The following is a 26,750-nucleotide window of genomic DNA, read 5'->3' as shown; positions in this document are numbered from 1 at the left end:
GTTACCTTTGACGCTATATCACGGACAGGAGACCCAGCGATGGTGTACTCAATGACGAAACTGGGTGCACGAATGGCAAAACGTCATTTTTTTCGGATGAATCCAGGTTCTTTTTACAGCATCATGATGGTCGCATCCGTGTTTGGCGACATCGCGCTGAACGCACATTTGAAGCGTGTATTCGTCATCGCCATACTGGCGTATCACCCGGCGTGATGGTATGGGGTGCCATTGGTTACACGTCTCGGTCACCTCTTCTTCGCGTTGACGGCACTTTGAACAGTGGACGTTACATTTCAGATGTGTTACTACCCGTGGCTCTACCCTTCATTCGATCCTTGGGAAACCTTACATTTCAACAGGATAATGCACGACCGCATGTTGCAGGTCCTGTACGGACCTTTCTGGATACAGAAAATGTTCGACTGTTGTCCTGGCCAGCACATTCTGCAGATATCTCACCAACTGAAAACGTCTGGTCAATGATGGCCGAGCAACTGGCTCGTCACAATACATCAGTCACTACTCTTGATGAACTGTCGTATCGTGTTGAAGCTGCATGGGCAGCTGTACCTGTACACGCCATCCAAGCTCTGTTTGACCCAATGCCCAGGCGTATCAAGGCCGTTATTACGGCCAGACGTTGTTGTTCTGGGTACTGATTTCTCAGTATTTATGCACCCAAATTGCGTGAAAATGTTATCACATGTCAGCTCCAGTATAATATATTTGTCCAATGAATACCCGTTTATCATCTGCATTTCTTCTTGATGTAGCAATTTTTATGGTCAGTAGTGTATTATTAGTACAAAGTATTTGTTTCTCATTGTGCTTTGAACAAAGTTATCGCTCTTGGGGTCTAAGATGTCATTGAGGCAAGATCTGCGGTTATATTTATCTGGAAGCACTATATCAGATCGAAAATCTGACAATTTTTAACTAATTTTTAGTTTCAGGACATTCACCATTGCTCAAATTTTAGTACTAGCTTCGGTTAGCATACAACGGCTGCTTGTCACCAAAAATCAAGTAGTTTTCAGCTCAACATCCCTGCAACTCCATCCAATGCTATTTTCTGTCCCCGCATATTTGAGCTGCAAGCTGGTGCCTGCTGTGTGGCCTCTACTGCGTTGCATCTGTATCTGAATTTGATGCTTACGGCAGAGGAGTCTTTCACAGGGTACTTAAAACTGTATCTAGCCGTGACTGCTCAGTCGTGTATGGTGTGAATGCCTTAGTTTCTGGGGTCGAACAGAAGTATATGGTTCCTGCGGCGACTATTTCTTAACCAGCTTATGTACTGCATGAAACTTTTTAAAATCAGTTATTCAGTTTTGACTATCGGTACAGAAGTAAAGCATAACATCGAGAGTAATTGATTATGTGACTTATGTACCGCGTAGTTCGATATTGCTGAAAGTGAGTTCCCAAAGAAAAGAATCACTGAAACTTATAATGTGACATTTACGTTGGTTGTTAGCATATCTGTGTCGTCGTTCCTCGCCGTTTGTGTTGCTCCAGGTGACTAGCAATCGTATAACACATCAATCATTTTGTGTAGAGAACACTGCGATCCTTTCGTTACCAGCAAAATTTTACTCATCGTAAAGATCACCACTATCCAGTCGTTGATGACCAACGTCGATCTTATTAATGTATACTCTAGTTGTGAAATATTCTTAAATAAGTCTGTCATGTCCCCTACATCACTTTTTCTTTGTTCTTTTTGCTTGTCCCAATCAATCATTGAGAATATTACCTTGCAGCTCCGGGGACTTGTAGAGTCAGAGAGACTGCCATTTGGGTTTCTTCAGGGAACAGAGTTAGAAAGCCAGTTAACCATTGTATAAAGCACTTAAAGTGCTGACATTTATACGCATTTGTATTACGGACACATTAATGTATATTAAGAACTTAATTGGCAACGATATTAGTACAGGACAAAATTATTACACAATCCCAAAGCTAGATTAAAAGGTAACTTAAATATAATCCTAGCTAATGCAAGTTTGCATCAGAGAGGTACATACTTTTAGAGAGTAAAACATTTCAACATTTTCTTCGATGGTTTAAAATGTGTACTAAATATGAACGTACTTGAAAGAGCTACTTGAGAATATCTACAGTTTCATTGCTTCTGTTCAATAAATGAATATATGGACGTCAATATATGAGGTTCGTCATTTTTGTAATTTCTAATAAGCAGCCAAACATACACTTCTTATTATGTTTCTTTGTAAACATTTTTAAATCAAAACTAATATCGTGCTGTGCGTTGTGTTACATATGAACAATGGTCTAAGAACCAAGAAACAAGAACTGTAGACTACAGAACACGGGACTGAATATTGAAACATGTCGTACATCAAGAAGCGGTGCAATGCGAGGTAATTGTGCCACTAATACAGTTTAATAGGGTTATGTCCCCACTACTGTAAAGAAGCAGACGACAAAATACGAATACCAAAGACCCATATGGGTACAAAAAGTATTCACCGCCCTGTCGTCATGTAGAGAAACAATTTCTCATGACCCGGAAAGTAACGAGAAGACTAGAACTAAGACTCACCTAAAATAATACGAAGAACACCACTGGAATTTGGAAACACCAGAGGTATCCTGCAAGTGCTGTACAAACCAATTTCTTGGAAGAACATGCACTATGAAGAAACACGAACAGTACCGATTAGGAGATAAAGAGAGAAAGATGTGATTGACTATCGTATGGCTATAAGGGACCGATGACCTTTGCAGTTTGGTCCCTTTAATCTTTAAACCAACCAACCAACTGTGTGGCTATAAAAAGCAAACACAAAACCAAAATCAGTCGCTACAAGGTAGCAGGGAGGGACATGGAGTTATCTGAGACTGAGTTGAAATGGTAAAGAACAAAAAGAGAAGGAAAAATGGTGAAGAATGGGAGCGAATATAATGAGCATCATATCACTGTCGACAGTTGTCCTACAATACTGGTCAACATTAAAAATAATCAGACGCAATGTCAGTAGGGGAAGATTTGCTGAATATGCAGTTACGGAGTGGGGAGACAAAGTGTCTAACGGGAAGGACAACAGGCATGTGATTTGCTGAACTAGGGAACTCTGAGATTGGGATCAAGGTAGACGGAAGATGTTACTTGAGAAAAGAGTACGCACAAAATAATCGAGGACTACACATTCACGATCAGCAGAAATAGCAAAATCTCAAAGTTGAAGATATGTTCCCTTCGTTACAACAGAAATTCACTTACCGCAACAGATATATAGATATTGTTTTTTAATGCTAAAACGCATTTTTGCTGTAACATATCTTTGTTTACGTTCACGTGTGCAATAAAAATTAATATTCGACAAAAAATGCACTGAAGATGCCTTTAATACGAAAGGCGAAACACGTCTTGATCGTAAATAAATGTTATAGTCCAACAAAAAAAGTCTACTAATTTCATAAATCGAAGTAAAAGTCTGTTGCAAGTACTATTTACTCTCCCCCATTGCCGAACAAATAAAACGCGGTGATAAAGGGGGATGGAGCGATCAGTGAGAAGACATGAGTATTGTAAATGGCATGCGTTAGCGATGGAGATAATTCCTCCGAGTGGCTGCCCGCGCCACAACGCCGCGCTGTACGCTCCCTTTTTTGTTTGTTGCACGTCCAGACATCAATCATATCTGAGGGCGAGGAACGCTACACCGGTGCGTGGGCCGTCCTGCCCGTATGTGCGCATCAGGACAAACAGTCACGTTTTTCCGAGCAGGTGTCGCGCTGTTTGACATTGTATCTCTTACATCACGCTCTTCGTAAAAATGTTATCCCCTCTGGGTTGTACAGAGCCACAGTCCGTTCGATTGCTGCTCTGAGGCAGTTGCTTTTCATTGGTCGCTGTTGTCTGTTTCGAAGCGACCACCACACCAATGGCGACGATCGGAAAGAGCGAACCGTCCGATTATTCTCACTGACACTTGCTTCGAAGGATTTCGTGCCTGCCCCCTGATGTAGCCGATAAGGACACTCATACGTGAAACTGGATTTACGGGAAATGAGACTCATTTTGGATGGTTACCAATAACGTATGTTCGCTCTGAGGGTAGGGACAACCATGACGTGTATCTGTGTGCTGATGAACACTTTTTGTTAGTTAAATAACCACTGAGTGTTATTCCTACGATTTGACCGCTTCCAGCCACGTACCATACGGTGGCTTGCCGAGTACTTATGCGCATGTAGATGTACTGCAAATCTGATTAAAAATTTAATTAATCCTCTTTAGCAAAAATTAGACATCATTCTCTTACAATCGATTCATAGTGCTCAAATCTCCCACAGCGCTTTACTGTCTGTATGTGAAGACTGAAATCTCCCACAGCGCTTTACTGCCTCTATGTGAAACTAGTTCCAGTAACTACTGTAGGGATTTGCATGTGGTTTCACTTATACAAAGATTGCTTCACGAGGAAGATTTGTGTATACAATTTTAAAAAATGGTTCAAATGACTCTAAGCACTATGGGACTTAACATCTGAGGTCATCAGTCCCCTAGACTTAGAACTACTTAAACTTAACTAATCTAAGGACATCACACACATCCATGCCCGAGGCAAGATTCGAACCTGCGACCGTAGCAGCATCGCGGTTCAGGACAGAAGCGCCTAGAACCCCCTTTTTTTATTTCTCTTCAATTTTTTTTACTATCAAAAACACTCTTGATCACAATTTATTTATTACGGTGACCGGTTTCGACCACTACTGTGGTCATCTTCAGATCAATGAGTATGGACCTCCTTCTGCTGGAGAATCACTACTAGTGAGGAGGTCCTTACTCATTGGTCTGAAGATGAACACAGTCATGTGACGTCCGCCCAGACCAAGCGCAATGAACAGTACCGAACAAAAATGCATTGTGGGAGTGAATAGTGATCAAAGTGTTACAAATATTTACTATCAGAAACAGTCTTGATCACAACTTATTTACTATGGTGACCACTACTAGTGATCACTACTACTGATTCTCCAGCAAAAGGAGGTCCTTACTCATTGGTCTGAAGATGACCACAGTAGTGGTCGAAACCGGTCACCGTAGTTCGGTACTGTTTGTTTGCGCTTGGTCTGGGCGGACGTCACATGACATCCGTTCACGTTGATCCCTTTACTCAGTTTTTTTTATTACAGAGGGCAACCAGCCCTCTGACCGAATACGCTGAGCAACCATGCTGAGCCACAGTGTTCGGCATATACATTTTATAATTATAGAAATGATGAATGTGTAATACACGTATTGTTACATGCTCCGTATTTAATTGGCATTTTTAGTGACATATGGTGACAGTTTTGAGAGCTATGAGCTGGTCAGAATCATAGGAGGTGGTATCTGCCGGGAAAAGCGGTAAATAGCCGCCGAAACTCCAGGGAGCACCAAAGCTTAACGAGGATCTACAGCGGAGAAATGCCTAAACCCTACCACTTTTGAGATTTTATTTGTTGTAACCTAAATAGTATGTTAGAAAAAGTTTTTTTAATAGTTACATCCTCAGCTGAAGGATGTTGCTTGTGATATCTGATTTAAAGACTGGAAATTCTACTGAAAATGCACATACTACACTACATTGACAAGTGCTACAAATTAGCAGTCGCATTCGGTAATTTGTAGCAGTAGGTGCGCAGATTGTACCACGCTTATAAACTATACCCCTGAGCATGAAGATATGCTTAAGGAAAGGTTCCAGATTTTTGTTCTTACTCCATGATTTGCAGGAACTGCAATACATCAGTCTCTCCTTCCGCATCCCTGTACACTTTGCTTGATTCTACGTTTATCATTTCATGCATCTTATGAATTTTTTCTTTCGATCTTCCTTGCACACCTCACAGCACCATATCTCTATTTCACTATGAGGAGGTTTCGTAATTTTTCTTGGATTCAGCGATATTTAATGAAAGACACCTTCAGCCCACTTTTAGCCCCTCATGGCTTCATCTAAATTGAAATTATCGAGCAATCCGATTCGTTTTCAATGTTGACAGCATGTTTTCTTAAGCCCGACATCCTTAAACCAAACATCATCTCCTCAAATGCCCTTCCAAAGTCGTTGAAAAACATTTCCATCGTCCAAAAATTTTTATGTGCCCATCTGTATTTTTGCTTTTCATTTTATAGGAGCGCACATTTAAGACATGAACTCCATTCACAATACAGCTAAAAGCTATTCACTTGTGTTCTACCTTCCATTAACGTCTTTCTGTTGCCATACTGTAATACAAAATAATTATATTATTAATAATTGAGGCTAAAGAACGAGTTACAAAATTCATCACATCCTTTCTAGACGTCATGTTGCACTAATAATGCTTAAAGTTCACTTTGCGTTTAAGTTTCGAGAACTATATCTCTAAAGTTTCGGAACTTATAGATCTAGATTATGTGCAACGTCGTCATTTTATCTTTATCAGTTTCGCTTCAAACGAATCGCAGCGAATATAGATTCATGACTGAAAACTAATGTTATTTCACGTGTATTCACCCGTAAATAAAACATTAGCAGTTACCTTATAGCAGGAATTCTCTTCGCCAGTACACGAAAAGTTAGGCAAAATTTCAAGAAAATCAACGCTGTCTTCAAACGATCTGTTGCTCACAGCTGACAATATGGCTCTAAGAAGCAAGTAGTTTACATTGACCTTACTAAATATCCGGTAGTACAAGAGGTGCGATTTTTATATTGTGGTGAAAATTTGGAGGCAGTACAATGTAGACAACTTTCTTCTATTTATATACATATTACTAAAATAACCCTGTTTTCCTGTTTGTATCTGAAGCCTAATATCAGGAACTGCTGAATGAATGTGATACAGTTTGCAGTAATAGACGGACTCATTCAATAGGTAGTTTTATGTGTATAGTCTATTACCGCCACGCTGAAGTCGTCCGTTCGTGGATACTTAGTGCTATCCATGCGAAGCCGGGGAAAATCGCTAGTTGTAAATCTAAATCAGAACTGCGATGGAGATGGAGACGAGAAAATACATGCAGGAGAAAGTCTGAGTAAAATTCCACATATGATCTCTCTTAGAACTTCCCTCTTGGGCAATGACTCTGTTGTACAGATAGTGTAAAGTTTTGGATTACCTACAAGCAACGCAAACTTATGTGGGCTTAGATTCAGGAGGAGCATGGGATGAAACGATAAGCCTTACGAAGCTAAGAAAATAATAGTGTGAAACAGAAGTAAAACTATAACTAAAATAAAAGAGGTCTCTTCGAAAGTGAAAAACAGTGAAATGAAAATTTAGATCTGGGTAACACAAAATTCCGTGTTTCTCCTGCTGTGCATTGTACATCGTTGGAAACTCCTTGGCACACTGTCCGCAGGGGTGACGAGACGCTACTGGTCAAGTCTGTCCCAACCTACGATGGCGGCCCTTCTTTCAACACCCAGTGATTGAGATGAGTCACTCCCACTATTCATTAAGATTTTCAAATGGTTCCAATCACACTCAATCGGGTTCTGTCAGGAAATCAGCAATCAATCTCATTCGACTGAATCCTGCGTCTTGGAGGCAGGCGTTATCGTGATGGACGCGGCGTTCTCACGCTTTATGGGTAGATTAATTACACTTGTTGGCGACGTATTTGCTGCTGTTAGAAATAATTAATCTTGCAGCGAAATAATTGAAGCAGATAGTTCCTGAGAGTTAATATGGATAAAGGTTATACTTGATAACCAGAATAAATTTACAATGGGATCGATTTACCGACACCTCGACTCACTTGCTGAAAAGTTGAAAGAAAACTAGAGTATCACCACAAATAGGTAACCCAATCGTACAATTATAGTTAGCTCTGATTCCAGTCCATATTCGATATTTTGGCGAAAATACATATTCAGAGCCGGTGGTAGGTATAAAACGTTGCCGAAAATTGTACTAAACGCTTTCACAGAAAATATTTTTGAGTAATTAGTCCATGAGCCAACTCGAAGTATAAATGATTTGAAAACACAGTTGGCCTCTTAGTAACAAATAATACTGAGCATATGGTGAGCATCATGACGGATACAGGGATTAATTACCATAATTATGTTGTAGCGAGATTGAAAAACTCAACATCAAGTAGCCTTTAAAGGTAGCATAACATAAAGCTTTATTTATTTATACGTCAAGTTCCATAGGACCAAATGAGGAGCAAGTCTCCAAGGCCATGGAACGTGTCAAAACGTGAAATTACAACATAAAAGTAATAACAGATAAAACTAAAATATTTATGAACTCGCAAAAAATCTGTCCATAAAAGTAAACGCAGCCAATAATACAACAAGAATCAGCTTAATTTTTCAAGGAACTCCTAGGTAGAATAGAAGGAGGGACCCATGAGGAAACTCTTGAGTTTCGATTTGAAAGCGTGTGGATTACTGCTAAGATTTTTGAATTCTAGTGGTACCTTATCAGAAATGGATGCAGCAGTATACTGCACAACTTCCTGTACAAGAGTTAAGGACATCGGATCCAAATTCAGGTTTGATTTCTGCTGAGTATTAACTGAGTGAAAGCTGCATATTCTTGGGAATAAGCTAATATTCTTAACAAGAAATGACACTAAGGAATACATATATATTGAGAAGCCAATGTCAAAATACCCAGACTAACGAACAGGGGTTGACAAGCGGTTTGTTAACTTACACCACTTATTGCACCAATCGCCCGTTCCTGAGCCAAAAACATCCTTTCAGAATGGGGGGAGTTACCACAAAATATAACACCATTCGACGTAAGGTAATGAAAATAATCAAAGTAGACCAGTTTCAGTGTCGAACGATCACTCACTTCAGATACCGTTCGAATGGTAAAAATGACAGCATTAAGTCTTTGAACAAGATCCTGAACGTGGGCTTTCCACGACAGCTTACTATTTATCCAAACACCTAAAAATTTGATCTGTTCAGTTTCACTAATTATTTCCCCATTCTGTAAAATTAAAACTTCGGGTTTTGTTGAATTGTATGTTAGAAACTGTAAAAACTGAATCTTACTGTAATTTAGAGTTAATTTATTGTCTAGCACCCATGAACTTACGTCATGAAGTACACTATTTCAAACCGAACCAGTGTTGTGCACAACATTCTTTACTACCAAGCTAATGTCGTCAGCAAACAGAAATATTTCAAAGTTACCTGTAATAGTAGAGGACATATCATTTACAGAAATAAGGAACAGGAGTGGCCCCAACACTGATCCCTGGGGCATCCCCTTCCCCCTCCTTGACCGTACCCCACTCAGACGACACATTGTTGCAGCCATTCTAAACGCTATGAATAATGACTTCCTGCTGTGTGTTACTAAAGTAAGAGGTGAACCAATTGTGAGCTACTCCCTGTATTCTGCAATGTTCCAACTTCTGCAGCAGTATTTTGTGATCAACGCAATCAAACCCTTAGTTAAAAAAAAAAAAAAATATGCCTAGCTTTCGAAAACTTTTATTTAACCCATCCAGTAACTCACAGAGAAAAGAGAATATAGCATTTACAGTTGTTAAACGACTTCTAAAGCCGAACTCTACATTTGGTAGCAAATCCTGTGATATAAAACAATCAATTATCCTTAAATACACAGCCTTTTCAATAACTTTAGCAAACACTGATGGCATAGAAATATGCGTAAAATTGTCTACATTATCCCTTTCTCCCTTTTTATAAAGTGGCTTTACTACTGAGTGCCTTAATCTTTCAGGACACTGACCATTCCTAAAGGAAAAAATTACAAATATGGCTAAATACTGGGCTATCATGTGCAGCACAGTACTTCAGCATTCTGCTAGGCACTCCATCATATCAATGAGAGTCCTTAGTCTTCAGTGATTTAATTATTGACTCAATCTGCCGCTTGTCTGTAGCACAGAGGAGTATTTCAGACATCATTTTCGGAAAACCATTTGCCAAGGAAGTTATGTGATTCCCTGTAGAAACTAAATTTTTATTGAATTCACTAGCAATGCTCATAATATGATTGTTAAAAACTGTACATATGTATGATTTATCAATAACAGAAGTACTTTTACTACGAACTGACTTTATATCGTCGACCTTGTGCTGCTGACCAGACGTTTCTTTCACAACTGACCGTATGGTTTTAATTTTACCCTGTGAATTAGTTATTCTATTTGCATGCCAGATAACAAATTTAAGCACCTTAGAGTACTGTCTGTAATGGACTACTGTAGCTTGATTGTGACTACTTGTAACATTTTGATATAATTCCCGCTTTGTTTTAAATGATACCCTTATCCCACTAGTCAGCCACCCAGGCTGCCTTCTACTGCTAGTACGCCGTTTAGGACGTTCTAATGTAAAGCAACTCTCAAAGAGCATGAGAAATGTGTTAAGTGAAGCATTGTATTTGTCATTATGTTATCGGCACTATAAACAACCTGCCCCTCTTGTTCCTTGATGAGTTTTACAAAACTCTCTGTTGGTGTTGGATTAACATTTCTAATTATAAATCACATTTGTTTGAAGATAGAGGCCTTTTAGTGTTAAAATTTGTTCATCATGGTCTGAAAGGCCATTCACCATTTTACTAACAGAATGCCCTTCTAGAAATGAAGAATGAATAAAAATATTGTCTACGGCTGTGCTACTATTCAACTGCACCCTAGTTGGAAAAAACACAGTCTGTATCAGATCATATGAATTCAGGAGATCTATCAACATCCTTTTTGTTGCACCTCATACACAAAATTTATATTGAAGTCACCATACATAAAATAATTTCTGGTAATTCCTATGAAGTGAATCAAGAACCCTCTGTAGCTTGAGTAGAAATGCTCTGAAGTCAGAGTTAGGGGACCTATAAACAACAAAAATTGGAAGTTTAGTGTCATTAAATTCAACTGCCCCTGCACAACATTCAAATTCTTCAGTGCAGTGCTGTGATACGTCTATGGACTCAAATGGAATACTGTTTTTTACGTACATGGACGCTTCCCCAACAACCAAGGAACTTCCTGAAGAGCAGCCAGCTAATCTGTATCCTGGTAAAGAAAGCCTCTGAATTGTAAAATTATTTAAGTGGCACTCCGATATGATGAAATATGCTAATTACTTCTCTACTTGGAAACATGACGTCCTCTGAAGTGAGCCCTTAGTTAGGGGGACTTCCTTTAAGCAGGTATACCTATCAGCTCTGACACGAACTACTACTGGAATTTTTCCCTGAGTGATACCACCACCACCTCACCTATAAGCTTTGCCAGCCTCCCTTTACCATAACTATTGAGGTGCAGGCCATGCCTAGTGAAACCCGATCTACTGATACACTCAACTGGCACCACTGAAACTTGGCCCCTTCCCCTGCCGTCAGCGCCTTTTCCAGTCCATGTTAACGCGTCTAACAGACGCATTAATATGAGGCAGACGATGACGCTGAAATAGTTGCACGAAATGCACATTATTGCCACCAGTTTGAGTAGCTACCTTTACCAGCTCACCACCTACATAATATTCCCGTCCCTATCAAGACTGTTCCCTGCTTCATCCACTATCACTACCTGGTCCTCCTTTGTAAAATTCCTACGTAACTACTCTAGGCTGTCAGTCACCTGAGCCAACCCTGCACTAGGCTTCACAGCGCTGGTGACCTGGTACTCACTCCCCAACACTTCCTGCAACTGCTGGCCCACTCCTCTACCATGCGAACTACCAAGCAGCAGAACCTATTTCTTTCTGTTAGACTTTGCAACTGGCCTAGGCCTCCTAACTGCAAAGACAGCTGCATGTTCCCTACACCTGCATCTACAAAGGCTCCTATCCACTCAAATCTGACAGTTGGTTAAATCTTTGCATATACGCAAAGTATAACTGTCTGAATACCTCCTCCTTCTAGCTGCCTTCTTTCCAACAGCCAGTTCCCATTCCCCAGCATTCACCCTCCTGACCCTATCGAGTTTCTCCTTTGCGCACTGTAACTGCACGTGAAGGGTACAGATCTTACGCTCTTGCTCCTCTATCAATTTATTTGTACTGCAGATTCCGCATTCCTAGGAGTGTATCTCGCTAGAATGTCCACTGGCTTCCCCACTGCATTCCCCCCAATGAAAATACTGTGAACAAATCGCACACCGCATCGATCTACTCACAAACCTACAATAGATCCCACATTACTGAAAAACGCTATACCGTCTACGTTACCTAAGTTCAGTTACACCAGCAGAACTATTTATAGAACTAACAATAGCTGTCTCGAAATGCTCTCTATACTGAGGAAGCAACTACTTGCATTAATACTACTAAACCACAACTAATACCAATACCAACAAATTAGTAGCTAAAACCGAAAATTCAAACGACCACTGGAACACTCAAAGAAATTAAAACACTAAATGAAAATTTTACTGAAATATTTCAGTAGAAAGGATAAGAAACGTCAGCTGAAGACTAAAGCACGAAGTTTACTAAACCACGTCAAAGCACAGAAAACTCTAGAAAACACAGTTTATTAAATCGTTACTTCCCCACAAACAGCTGGAAACAGTGCCAAAAACTACTAAATTTAATAACTGTATAACTGTGTACAAATAACTTTGTCAATACTTAGTTTTATAACCGCTGCAGCTGCAACTGCACGCCACAAAATGTAAACTACTGAGGTGTGAGGCTTGGATTTCCAGCGACTTGTTGAATCCATGTCACATAGAGTTATTGCACAAGGCCGCGAAAACGGAGGTTCTAAACGATATTAGGAGGCATGCCATGACCTTTGTCATCTCAGTATGTATAACGCCAAGGAAAGTTTCGTTATGCTTCCCGCCAACAGGAAGATAGGAAGATGCGTCTATGTCACATTTGTGCCTAAAGAGAGTGGTACTGCCACCGATCCTACGGCATACACTGTACTGGATGGGGGACACCTGCAACGTTACTTCGTGCTGTGTCAGCACGTACTAACGGGCAGTAATAAATTGAATGCGGTAGTATTTTGAACAGTCCTACTGCCTGCAAGATAGTACCACGCACCACCACGTACTGGCCAAGATTTTGGATGCCGTGTGTAAGGGGAACATGATAACTTTATGTAACAACCTTTTGAACAGAACCACTCCCGACGGTGGCTTCATAAAAGCAGCTGCCAGGACGTGCTGACAAGTAGGTGGGATCAAGTACTCTACACGTAAGAGGTGCTTTGTCGGGAGATATCACTTTGTTTACAGTCCGCACTGATATAATATCTTCAAAGATGAAACGGCGTTCCATGGACATAATGATGTGATTGACAAGCGCCTTCGATTTGATGTGGGTGGGGATATACCGTCACCCTCAATGAACGAAAACAACTTCGAACGCTCAGTAGAGCTACTTGGCACTTTTCCAGAAACATCAAAAAGCGAATTTTGTGAACGTAAGTATACTTTTCTCTCTGTCCCTCAGTATGTGTCAATAATACTAAGATCATTATGTAAGGAAATGCTTCTTTTTTGTGGAAGATTTCTCAATGAGATAGCAGCGATAAGAATGGAAGCAGCATCCACCAGATGTGCGTGTCACTTGTACGGTGAGCCTTTCTTCTTTTTAAGGTTCCGTATCTCAATAGCTAAACATGGAAGCCTTAGAAGGTCACTCTTTTTCTGTCTGTCTTTTCGACTGTTAAAACTTTTTTTCTCAGGAACTGGTTAACGTACCAAGTCGAAGTTTATGCCACTTACTAATGTCCACAGTACCTTGGTTCTGTATAAAACTGAAGTTTCTAAGCCAGTGCAAACAAAAGATAAGGCCGTTTATGTCACAAATTTTAATACTCGCAGACTCACTCATCAAAATCTCTAGAGTACTTTCCGCTGACCTATAATGACGAAATTTGGCAGAAAGCAACGATTCACAGTACTACAACGGAAAAAAATACTTAAACTCTTAATTCGTAGCCATATCACACGAAAAAACTTTCACCGTTTATCAACTGTCTCTCTTTCCGTCCGTCTGTTATTTCCTCAGGAACGGGTAGACATATGAAGTTGAAATCTCTGCTACATACAGCGGTGTATGTCCCTTGGCAGTGTAATAAATGTAAGTTTCTAAATCAAGGGAATTAAAATATACTTTTTATGTCACATATTTTGATATTCGCAAATTTACCCATCAAAATCTATAGGGTACCCCCCTTTGTCCTAGAATCATGAAATTCGACAAGAAGGAAGGTTTCACGGTACAAATAAAGAAACAGTCCTAAGACTATTAAAATGTAATTATATCACAGGAAAAATTCTGGAACCCTACGGGGCACCACCTCCAAGCCCACAAATCACTGGCCCGCTATTTATGTTAATTAGTTGACCTGCGCACAGGCATGTGGTACCTAATGCACCCAGAAAGATACCATGGATTATTGAACCCATACCAAGCTGAACCACTGTTTCACTGAGTTCCAGAGGTGGACCAATACACTCTTAAGCAGGTGATCATGATACTTTGGTACATCAGTGTTTGTGTTTGTCTGTTTCCAGGGAGACAACTAGGACCGAACTGGCATTTGTTTGATGGCGTCACATGCATCCTTGCTAACTTCATTCTCGGCTGCATACAACTGGAGGTAGTGTTCAACCCAGCGTTCCATTTGTTTGCCTTCATCAGTAATGACTTTACCCGTCTTAGACTACAGAGGAGCTTTTTTTCTGACAGTTGGTCCAATTGCTTTCTTAATACCATCGTACATTGCCTTAGCATCCCCAGAATCGACCGCTTTCTGTATACCTGCACATAAATTCAGCCAGTAGGTATTTGCGCATCTCCTGGATGTTTGCTGTGCCCTGTTCTTTGATTTTCATAGGTCATCTCGAGTTCTTTCATTTGGGTTTCTTTTGTAAGCAAGCAGGGCTTTCCGTTAAGCCTCAGTGACTGCTTCGATTTCTTCCAAATTTTGCTCGTACCAATCCTTATTTCTTTTTCCTTTTATTCCAGAGGCCAATACTGCTGAGTTGTAGATTGCACCTGAGAGTTTTGCCCATTTCCTATCAACATTCCTTTCTGATTGCACATTTCCTGGGAAAGCACTTTCAAAATTACTGGTAAAATCCTGCTTTCTTTGTGTGTCATGAACACGATCTGTGTTGATACGGGGATGACCTCTCGGTTTAGCGTGGTGACATTTCTTAGGAGTGAGCCTCGATGTGCACGCCACCAGGGCATGGTCAGTGTTGCAATCAGCACTACGATAACTTCGTGTCAATAGCACATTTTTGAGACCAGTACGCCTAGCTATGACTGAGTCAAGTTGATGCCAGTGATGAGAGCGCGGGTGTCTCCAAGACACCTTGTGCTGATCCTTAAGCTGGAAATATGTGTTTGTAATACAGAGTCCAAAAAAGCAGCAAACTTCAAGCAGTCTCTGGCCATTTTCATTAATTTTTCCCACCCTATGATGTCCCAGGCAATTCGGCCATATGTAATTACCTATTCCAACTCTAGCATTAAAGTCCCCTAGAATATACAGTGTATCGGTGCTAGGTACCTTGGCTATTCTGTCGCTGAGTAAATCATAAAACAGATCCTTCTCTTCCATGCTGGATGATAAGGTGGGAGCATACGCATTTAGGATGTTGACAGTGCCACTTGAGGAGCATATTTTCAAAGCAATAATTCGCTCTGTTCCACCGGATGGTGGCACAGTACAGTCCAGGAGGGTGTTTTTAACAGCAAATCCTACGCCATGAAGTCTTGGCTCGTCTTGAGACTTCCCCTGCCAGAAGAATGCGTAATTATCCTCCCTGATAGAACCCGCGTCTGGAAGCCGCGTCTCCTGCAGTCCCGCGATGTCAACATTCAAACGATGGAGCTCTCTGTCAACCTCTTGGGCATCGTCAATGTACCTTGGACACATGGTCCTAACGTTCCAGGTGGCAATACGAAATAGTAATTTCTTTATTATTTCATTTTTGTTGTTGGTAGGTGTACTATATCAACCCGCTTGTCAAAGATTACTTCTAAGTTCCACACACCCTGTGAAGCAGGCGGATAGTGGCGGGACAGCACCTTATTGGCTGGGGGCTGCCAAGCTTGAGGCGGGCGGTAGCTGTCCAATGAGATGCAATGATCTCTCCCACCGTCGGAAGTGGCCCCTGGCACTCGAGTCTTACGCCAATCAGACAGAGCTTATAACCGGTAACTGCCTCTTCCCGTGTTGTGCCGAAATCCTTGGACGTCGCTGAAGTGTCCTCTGCAGGATGCTACAAGCCTGAGCGATAAATGTGAAGACTCGTGAGTTGCCCAATCATCACGGTCTCCCTCTCGACCTAAATGATAATATCCAGAGGAAAGGCAAGCCAATACGTCTGGTTTCACTTCGGTTGCAGGAGCTGCCGGAAGGGGACGTAGTGCGCCTTCCAACCGCCTTTGGGGCCCCACTCCAGATTTTCTTTCAGGGTTTTCTCCCTTAGCCTTCATCCCTCCCGAGACCAACCACAAGGCAGTGGTGTGTTAAGATAATTAGAAAAAGAAAATGAGTAGTAACTGAGGAGAGGGTAGGGTATATGATATATAGGATATATGATATAAGACGGGTCGTTGTGAGGCACACTTTGTCTGGCTCCTCTGCTGAGACCTTCCCGGCTAGGTTGGACCTGCCAGTAGCTACGCTACCGCCGATATAGCTCTCAGCTTCCTTGGAGCACACAAACTCTCCCGCCCAAACGGACAGTGCTACGATAAGGCAGTGCCTCATGGGAAGTATCTAAATTTATTCGTAATATTCATTGAATGAAGCCATATTCCTACTGTACTAACTGATTAACGAGAAAGTAAGTGATTATAACTTTAACATGCATTGTCGGTTTCGTGCAGTGAGGTTTATCACCTCATTGCTATGTTTTTGTGAAAATATGAGAACCTACATTGTGTCTCTTTGAATCCGACGTCACAGTATTCCAAAGAACATTATGCATATTGCATTATAGGGGCTACAATATGACTTAAAATTAAGCGCTCAGGGTAAAAAAATTACAGCATACCATATTCCTGTGCTTATTGCAGCACATAGTGCTCAAACGCGATGAGAGTTGCCGAACATCCATACGTGAAACAGGCCCAAAACGTGGATGATTCACTTGCCTGCTGAACCCATGGGATTGGATGCATGACACATGTTTTAGTACCAAGGCACCCACACTTCTTCAACCGTCATTATGTGTCAAATACATCCTGCACTCACCAGTAATGAGTTATTGACACTGTTGATTCATCTCCCACTCCCGGTGCTATCCTATGCTCTCCTCCTTCAAGAAAAAAAAACTTTCAGGGCAAACGGATACTTTTTTGAGGTAAACTGATACATTTTTTGTGCAAACTGGAAGATTTTTGGGGTAGGCTGAAACAGTTTTGACGTAAGATGATACATTTCAGGGCAAGTAAATATAATTTGGGGAGGTAAGATAATTAAACTGATACATTTTTGGGGCATAAGATGATACATTTTTGAGGTTGGCCTGGTTGATACATTTTTGGTGTAAGCTGATACATGGTTGGGGTCGGTGAGGTTGATGTGTCTTCCGTTGCCCCAAAGTCGGAGAAATATGACACGCTTGGAGATTGTGTCAATGTGCACGTGCAAATGTTAGCAAGTTTAATTCTAACATCAGCTAAGAAAGTTGAGACTTCTTTTAGGAAGCAGGAGCTTGTTCCAACAATCAAAACTCAGTTCAGAAATATCAAGATACTGTAAAGTGGTTGACCCGCTCAAATAATCAGTAAAATGATGAGGATATTTACTATGGTGTATAAATCAGAGGGATGAAATTATGATGATGCTAATGATGATGCTGATGGTGAGACAGATGTTGAATTATTGTACATAGTTGTTTTATGTTGCAAGCATATGAAAATTATATTAACTTACTCCCTCCCCCCCTCCCTAAACAGTGTACCAATTTACTTCACAAAAAAATGTAACAACTTGCCCCAAAGAAGTATCATCTTACCCCTAAACTCTGTCAACTTCTTCTTGAATGGAATCACCCAAAACTGTACCTCGTCATATCAACCTACCCAAAAGGTGTATCAAGTTACACGAAAAGTTTTGCCATAGGATGTTTATCACAGCTGCAGTAATTGAAGTTGCATATGAGAACATTAAATCTAACCTGGGTAAATAATGTGGAATTTACTCCATCGAACTGATTCCTTTTCGACTGAACCCAGAGACGGTAAGATGTAAGCATCTTCATTTGGGCCATGTTACTATGATTTCCAAGAAGTATTGAGGAACTCAATTTACGAGCATAACGTTTCTCACTGTTTACTTCGCTAATTCCCAGTGCACCTTAGGCTGTAGTGTCCGTGTGAATGTATGATGACTAACTTTTACATATTTATGTCAGTGTAATTTTTGGTACAGGGCTCAAACTATCGCTTTTTACTAACCAACAACTGAACTGGTAGTCTGAAGAAGGAAATGAATCCAAAACCTGCTTTGTGGGGAAATACAGAAAAGCTCATTCTGTTGTTACTTTTGTCTTAAGCAGACATACATATGAGCTTCTTTACATTAGCCTTCTGTCTCAGCACCTTGGTCACATGAACTGAATTGTCCTGAAGGACGCATCGCATTATTAAGAAGCGAGGATTTGTTCCTTTTTGAAACTGATGGTGAATGAAACATTATAACTTCTTATTACAACATCACAGATAGTTACATTTTCACATTCACAACAGAACATATACAGGAAATTTCCATACTACTCACAGGTTTTGGAAGCACCGTCTTTAAAATTTTCTCTGAAAATTCTGTCCTTCGTTTTTATCGTCTCCTATAGTAGCTGTTGTTGGTCTCATCAACACCTCATACAACTGAAACTTCCTGGCAGATTAAAACTGTGTGCCGGACCGAGACTCGAACTCGGGCAAAGTTCCCGAGTTCGAGTCTCGGTCCGGCACACAGTTTTAATCTGCCAGAAAGTTTCATATCAGCGCACACTCCGCTGCAGAGTGAAAACCTCATTCTTGACCTCATACAACTATTTAATCATGAAAATAGCATTGAGATACTTAGAGTTCAAACTCATATTTTGGATATCTAATTAACAGATATGTGCTTATGTGGGAAATAACACTGCAGTAGTTGACATAAACATTGTCCTTCTTCGCGTTGATAAAATATTTTTTCAAACATATTTTACTTGTAAAGCACGTTGTGAAACTTGAAAAGCATCACAGATGTGGAAAACAATTAATTTGAGTCTCTGTTCTGTCTTAAACCAACCATGATACGTAGATCGAAGTATGAACGTCACGATGTGTTTGTTGATGACGACAAGCAACAGTAGCTTAAAGCAACAGTTGACTTCATTTCATGGTTTTTATGATCTATGGAAAATCATTTAAAGTGAAACTCATCTTTGACAACTACGTATTAGTAATTCGGAAACTACGTTGAATAACCAAACGTTGGCTTTTAACTATTTAGGAAGGCCCTCTCTTACATCTAACCAGGCATTCTACTTATTTTACATTCATACGTTTTAGTAGTCATGTTAAGCTACATCTAGTACAAAAAGTGAAATAAACAATTAGAAAGGTACACCTGGAAAAATACATACATATAGAGTTTATATTCGTAGATCATAAGTACTGTTATAATTAGACATTATTGAAGAGACAAATTTTAGATAGGAGTGCTGGCAGCAGGGAGTATGAGGGAGACTCATGGTGAAGGGAGGAGAAGAATAGACATGATGAAACATAATTAAGGAAATATAAAGGAAAAGAAGATTGCCTGGCTAATAGAGATATATGAAGGGGAAGGCATCTCAGGAGCAAGATAGGAGACGCTAGCTTTGCTATTTGACGGATGAGACGATTGGCCTGGTACATTAATTTTGTGGAGAACTTTATGAGGATGATAGTAGGAAATGCTTCAACTTCTTAAAAGCAGCAGGAGATCGAATTTTGCGCAAGGTAAGGGGCAGTTTGTTCCAGAGGCGGACAGCGGCAACTGAGAAGGAGTTTGCAAAAGTTTTTGTTTTGTGAGTGGGCACAGTTAGAATACCAAATAAGAGTGACCTCGTGTTTCGATTATGATGGCATGACAGGTTTTTAATCTCTGAAGCAAGGTACTGGGGTGCTTGCGCGACGGGGAGTCTGTGAAGTAGACATAGAGTGTGGTAGTCACGCAATTTGTCCGGCCGCAGCCACTTTAGCTCGGAGTATGAAGCACTAACATGATCATATCGGCGAATGTTGTAGGTGTAACGCACACAGGCATTCATGGTTAGCTCTAGCCGTCTTTTGTTTTCACTACTCGTGCCTTGTTGAATCACATCACAATAGTGGAGTTTCGGTAGAACGAGTGCTTGCACGAGCTGGCGTTTCAAGTCCTGTGGAAATATGTTCCGAAACTTTTTGAGAGCATAGAGACAAGCAGACGTCTTTCCGCACACTGCGACTGTATTCTCCGCCCAGTTGAGATGCTCATCCAAAGTTACACCCAAGTTCTTCACTGTTTTCTGATATGGTATTGGAGTACCGTCGAGCAGAATAGGAGGTAGCCGTTCGCGGAAATCTGAACTTATTAATTTCTGATGGGCTATTAAGATTACTTGCGTCTTTTTTGCATTTAGTTTAAGCCCCAGGCTTTTCGCCCATGTCACTACCGAAGACAGATCATCATTCATCTGAGCGACTGCAGTGCTTACGTCTTCAGGTCTGACGCTTAGGTAGAGCTGGAGGTCGTCGGCATAGAAATGATATTTACAGGAGGACAGAACCGACGAAATATCGTTGACATATAAAGAAAACAAAAGTGGTCCTAAGACTGATCCTTGTGGCACTCCTGAGGAAACATGTTTCCAGGAAGATTTTTCATTTACGCAGACAACACATTGCTGTCTGTCTTTTAAGTAGCTTTCAAACCATCTCATTGCACTATCAGAGAAATTAAGCTGTTGCATTTTTCTGAGCAATATGTCAAAGTTAACAGTGTCAAAAGCTTTGCTGAAGTCCAGTAGCGTCAGTATTGTTGCCTTTCGATTGTCGATGGCACATTTCAGTTCATCTGTTACTTTAATTAGAGCAGTGTTTGTGCTGTGGTGTTTACGGAAACCGGATTGAAATTTGTCATATAGGCTGAATTCATGCAAGTGTTCAGTGATTTGGTCATGAACAATATATTCGAGTGCTTTGGAAACAGCAGGCAGTATGCTAATTGGTCGGTAATCACTAGGCAGTTGCGGGTTTTCGATCTTAGGGATGGGTCGAATTATGCTTCTTTTCCATGCAGTGGGGTATATTCCGTTCACGAGGGAAAAATTAAATATGTCAGTTAAGACAGGTACTAAGATATCGGCAACATTCTTAACCATAGTTATACCGATACTGTCGTTGCCTATTGCATCAGAAGAGATTCTCATTATTGCTTTTCCTGCCGTATTTGTTGTTACATGTTTTAGATGGAAGCTATCGTTGTTAGTTATCCTGTTTGGGGATTCTTGTGGACGGTAATTATCAGCCGTGCTGGTATTCAGAGGTGCAGAGAAGAATTCATTTAATTCGTTAGCTGACACATGAAAAGTAGTTTCCGATTTTGCCTTTCCGACCCCCAGGCTACGGAGATTCTTCCATAAAGTCGTGGGCGTCAGATCGCTGCATACAAGGGAGCGAGCGTGCCTGATTTTAGCATTGCGAATGCATTGTTTCACTCTGTTCCGTAGCTTTCTGTATTCTTCGAAACGCTCGGGTTTCGGATCTGCCTTGAAACGCCTGTGGGCAGCATCCCTATTAGTCATCATTTGACGTAATTCAGCTGTCAGCCATGGAGCAGGAGATTTTCTTACACGGATTGTGCGCACAGGTGCATGTTTGTCATAGAGGGCAGTGAGTTTATCACCAAGTTCATTAATTTTGCCGTCGATTGTAGGTTCTCTGATTATTTGATGCCATGAGATTTCTGAGCAATCGGCTGTTGGAGCGTCAAGGCCAATACGTTTCATGTTCCTACAAGTTATGTAACGCGATTCGATCATTGGGGGCTGCACGGAGTAGGCCAGGAATATTACATCATGTGCTGAGAGGCCAGGGGCCGATGTTTGACCAACATCTCTTACTTTGTCAGTCTGTTTCGTTGCGATTACGTCTATAAGAGTATGACTGTGCGCCGTATGGTGTGCAGGTTGTAATGGAAGAATGTTCATGCTATTGCAACTAAACAATCTTCTTAGGTTTATTGCGGAGGGAGTGTCTCTTAGCAGGTCTACGTTCAAGTCACCCATTACGATGACATGTTCGTATTGACACTGGAGTGAATGTAATTCCGACTGGAAGGAACTCATTGAGTTTATTTTTGGCGGCTTGTACACGACGCCAGTCAAGAATTTCCGACTTTGTATATTTATTTCAATGAACATGAATTCAGCCTCTTTTTCTTCAGCAGGATTTGATGTACATAAGACTTTCGCTTTGAGATCTGTTCGTATATACGCGCCGACCCCGCCATCTCGCTTTTTTGATCTGTCTGCCCTAAGAAATGTGTAGCCTGGGAGATGAATAGATGCAGAGGATATGTGTGGTTTCAACCACGTTTCGGATAAGAGGATTACGTGGTAGTTTAGTTGGTTGAAGAGAAGGCTAAGTTCTTCGTAATGTGCAAGTAAAGACTGGATGTTGCAGTGAGCTGCTAAAAGCTCTGACGCGTTCCGCTGAGCAGGCTGGAGTGGGGTGGCAGACTGGTTTGTCCCTTTGCTAGGCACTACCTGCCGCGAGGGGCACTGGCCGGTGCTTCCGCCAAGTGACATAACACAGGGGTGTCCGAGATTTTGCGCGCCCTGTTTGTGACTCCGCGAGTGCCGAAAGAAAGGCTACTGCAAGAGATTTCCTGAGGTTGCGGGAGTATAGAAAATGGATTAGTGGTATTCGGTGCAAGGAGAATATGACCAATAACAGTGACGGCCGTGTGTCACTGTGTATCCCATGTCGTAAGAGGAGAAATGTAATTGCGTATTTGAAACAGGTTAGGGTGGAAATAAGGGAAAGGGGAGTGATTTAAGAGGCCGATGCTGCCAGCAGAGAGGAGTAAGCTTAATAATTAATAGATTATCGTAGGAAGCTAGAATTAAATTGAAATTTACTAAAGTGATACTGGGAGTGATTATCGTAGGAAGCTACAATTAGATTCAAATTTGCTAAAGTGATACTGATGGTGATTTTTGTTATGAACAATTTAAACCGAAGAGATGGGTGATTAATGAACTAAAGGAGAGACTAATAATTGCTATAGAACTATTACAGAATGGAAGAGAATAAACTGAGAAAATGAAAAAAGTATTAGCAGTAACTAAAATTAGGTAATGGTTAGAGCTACAGACGCAAAAAAATAATGAAAAGTTAATACAGTTGCAAAAACAATTAGTTGAAGGTACAAATATGGGTATAATTGAAATGTTATTACAGTTACAAGACTATATCTGAGTATAGGGCTGTTACAATTTGCAAATGGTGTTAAGTTTGCACTTTTGGCTCGAGTAGCTTCACTTAATACTATTCAGTTCTGTCATGTTTGTGACTGTCTTCTTTCCAGCTGCTGTTTTACGCTCGTTTCGTGTTCCATAAGAGGTTTACCTGCTGTTAATCAGGCCAGATACGCTTAGGCATGAAAATGGCATTGGGGTACTTATCTTAGTGTTCAGGATCATGTTTTACACAAGAAAATTATGCAGATATTGAAGTTTTTGCGTATTTTTCAGATATTTCATGTTCGGAAGAAATATTGTGATACTTGACAAGCAATATAGATGTGAAAAATAATTAATTTGTTGGGATCACTGTGATGTTTGACTGAGTTTATATCAGACATGTTTATGACGTGTTAATAAGGCTGCTTACTCCAGTCGACTTTAAGCGGTAGTGTCTGTGTGTGTTTTGCAAAGTGGTATGAATTTTGTGTTTGTGTAGAGCAACATATAGAAGCATGTGTGTGTGAGCTTAAACTAAATAATGGCACTTTTATTATTGTAGCTATGTATGTCCCCCCATTGGGAAATTTTCAACTATTTTTGAAAAAATTGTATTCATTGTGTGCTGTTTGTCAAATTGATCTTCAATATTCTGCATTAAATCTCACTTTCGTACATAAAGGAATGAATTATGCTGCCACAAAAATCTTTGGTCAGTTGCCAAATAGTATTAAAAGTTTGACAGACAGCCAACCAACATTTAAATCAAATTAAAAGAATTTCTGAATGACAGCTCCTTATACACAATAGACGAATTCTTGTTACTACTATAAAAAAAATTAATGTATTATTTTGTGTAAAGAAAAGTTATGTTAATGCAACACGTTCCACATCATTACGAAATGTCGTATTCACGATCTATGGAACAATGATTAATATATGTATTTATGTATGTATGTTACATTGATCGCAACAAGCAAAAACCACAATCAGGGAGTTCACTGTTGCCTATGCCTGCCTGTCTGTCTTGTGACACATGACAACAATGTCGACGTGGGAAACAATTAATTTGACGCTTTGTTAGAACTTTGCACGTACGCACGTCCTAATTTACCTAATATTTTGGTTAAACGTAGTGCTTGAAATTTCACAGCACGCAGATACTTTTGAGCACCTTTTAAAGTACCATTAAATACTACAAGTTACACCCTTTACGCAGTTTTTGGATTAATGTGTGTGTGTGTGTGTGTGTGTGTGTGTGTGTGTGTGTGTGTGTGTCCATATGTGTGAGCGTGTGCATGTGCGTGCACGCACTCACAAAATGGAATAATGCTTTCCACACACGATTGCTGGATTATTATGTGAGAGCAGTATCAGGTGCAATGAGTAATTTTTGTTTTGTTTTATTTTATTTATTTATTGAAACTACATTCTGACTGTGCTGCCTCATTTTAATACTACTCTGATGTTGGGTGGGGAGGGAAGGGGTCGATGGTTGGTGGCAGAGGAGGAGGGGAGGGGGGAGGAAGAGAGGGGCGGGGCTTCGTGACACCACACGGCTATAGCGCCGTCACTGTAGCCCCAACTATAGGTGGAAACTTCAACTGGGCACGAAAAAATGCGCAGACGTACTATAAGCTACCTACGCTCGTTAGTGAGACTGTATTCGTTTTCCTAAACAGGAAGTCCCTGATGTGGATTAACCGCTTTGCAGATAACTGATGTACAGGGTGTTTATAAATGAGTACTGGGGTCTTAGCACTTTATAATATTTATTATATTAAACTTACAGTTATAAATGATATGTCAAAGGAAAGAGCAACTCAGTTTTACCAAGAACCTTATAAATGTTCAATGTGAGCACCATTTGTCATATGGCACATATCAAGTCTATAGCCGAGTTCATCCCAAACATTGATAAGTGATTGTAGCAACAGCTACTTAATTCAGGGAGGACTGCTGGGAGAGGAGGTACGTACATACGATCCTTGATGAAGCCCCAAAGAAAAAAAATCGCATGGCGTTAGGTTGAGTGAACTTGGAGGCCATGCAAAGCAAGCCCTCTCATTGGGCCCCTTGCGGCCTATCCAGCACTTTGGTACAGTGAAGTTCAACCAATTGCGTACTTCACTATGCCAGTGAGGTGGCGCACCATCTTGCTGGAAAATGAAGTTTCTGGCTCATCTTCTTCCAACTGAGGGAAGAGCCATTACTCTAGAGTATCAAGGTAAGAAATGCCAGTTACAGTAGGTTCACCAAAAAAGAAAGGCCCATAAACTTTCCACCGGGATACGGCACAAAAAACAGTCACTTTAGGGGAATCTCGTTGCATTTGTTCCACCTCGTGAGGATTTTCTGAGCCCCAGATGTGCACATTGTGAGTGTTAACATGACCACTAAGGCGAAATGTTGATTCATCACTGAAGACAACAATACTCAGAAAATCTTCATCGACATGAAGCAACATTTCGTTTGCGAAGTTGGCTCATAATCCATGGTCTGCCGGCTTTAGAGCCTGTAATAACTGTAAACGGTAAGGACATAGTCGTACAAGTTTTCTTAAAACTTTCCAAACAGTCGGCACATGAACTCGTAATTCACGACTAGCCTTCCAGACCAATTTCTTTGGGCTGCGAGTGAACAACTCTCTCACTCGCTCAACAGTCTCTTCACTAACTCTTGGTCGTCCTGTGCTCTTCCATTTACAAAGGCAGCTGGTATCTTGAAATAGATGATACCATCTACTACGAATGTTACTATCACTTGGAGGATCACAACCGAACTCCTGCCAGAAAGCACGTTGCACAATAACTACAGATTCGGTCTTTGAAAACTGCAAAACACAAAACGCTATCTGTTCACTAGTCGCCATCTTCACTACAACCGCTGTCTAGTGGATTGCCGCGGAAACATTGCGCGATGCGCATGCGCACTGGTGCCAGATACAACTGTTCGAGTTGCTCTTTCATTTGACATATCATTTATAACTGTAAGTTTAATGTAATAATGATTATAAAGCGTTAAAACCCCGATATTCATTTATAAACACCCTGTATTATCCGACAGTTTTTGAAATAATAAACAAGAGAACCCTGATGCCTTCTGTTATAACTATCTAATAGCAGCTTAGCACGCCTGCTTCTCTCACGTAGACTTTATGGCCTGCAGAGACGTTTTTTTTTTCTTTTATTTCATAAAATTTCATGTTGTTCGGAAACTGCAACACCTTCTGATCTTTTCACGCTAATTAAGGCCATATAAGCATTGCCTTTACCGAATGTACTTCTGACCAAAAGCAATTCTGGTGGCTGAGTCCATTTGTGTTCCATAGCAACTTTCA

Source organism: Schistocerca piceifrons, chromosome 3 (assembly GCF_021461385.2).
Source record: "Schistocerca piceifrons isolate TAMUIC-IGC-003096 chromosome 3, iqSchPice1.1, whole genome shotgun sequence".
Lineage (NCBI taxonomy): Eukaryota > Metazoa > Arthropoda > Insecta > Orthoptera > Acrididae > Schistocerca > Schistocerca piceifrons.
Note: the sequence above shows the minus strand (reverse complement) of the source record.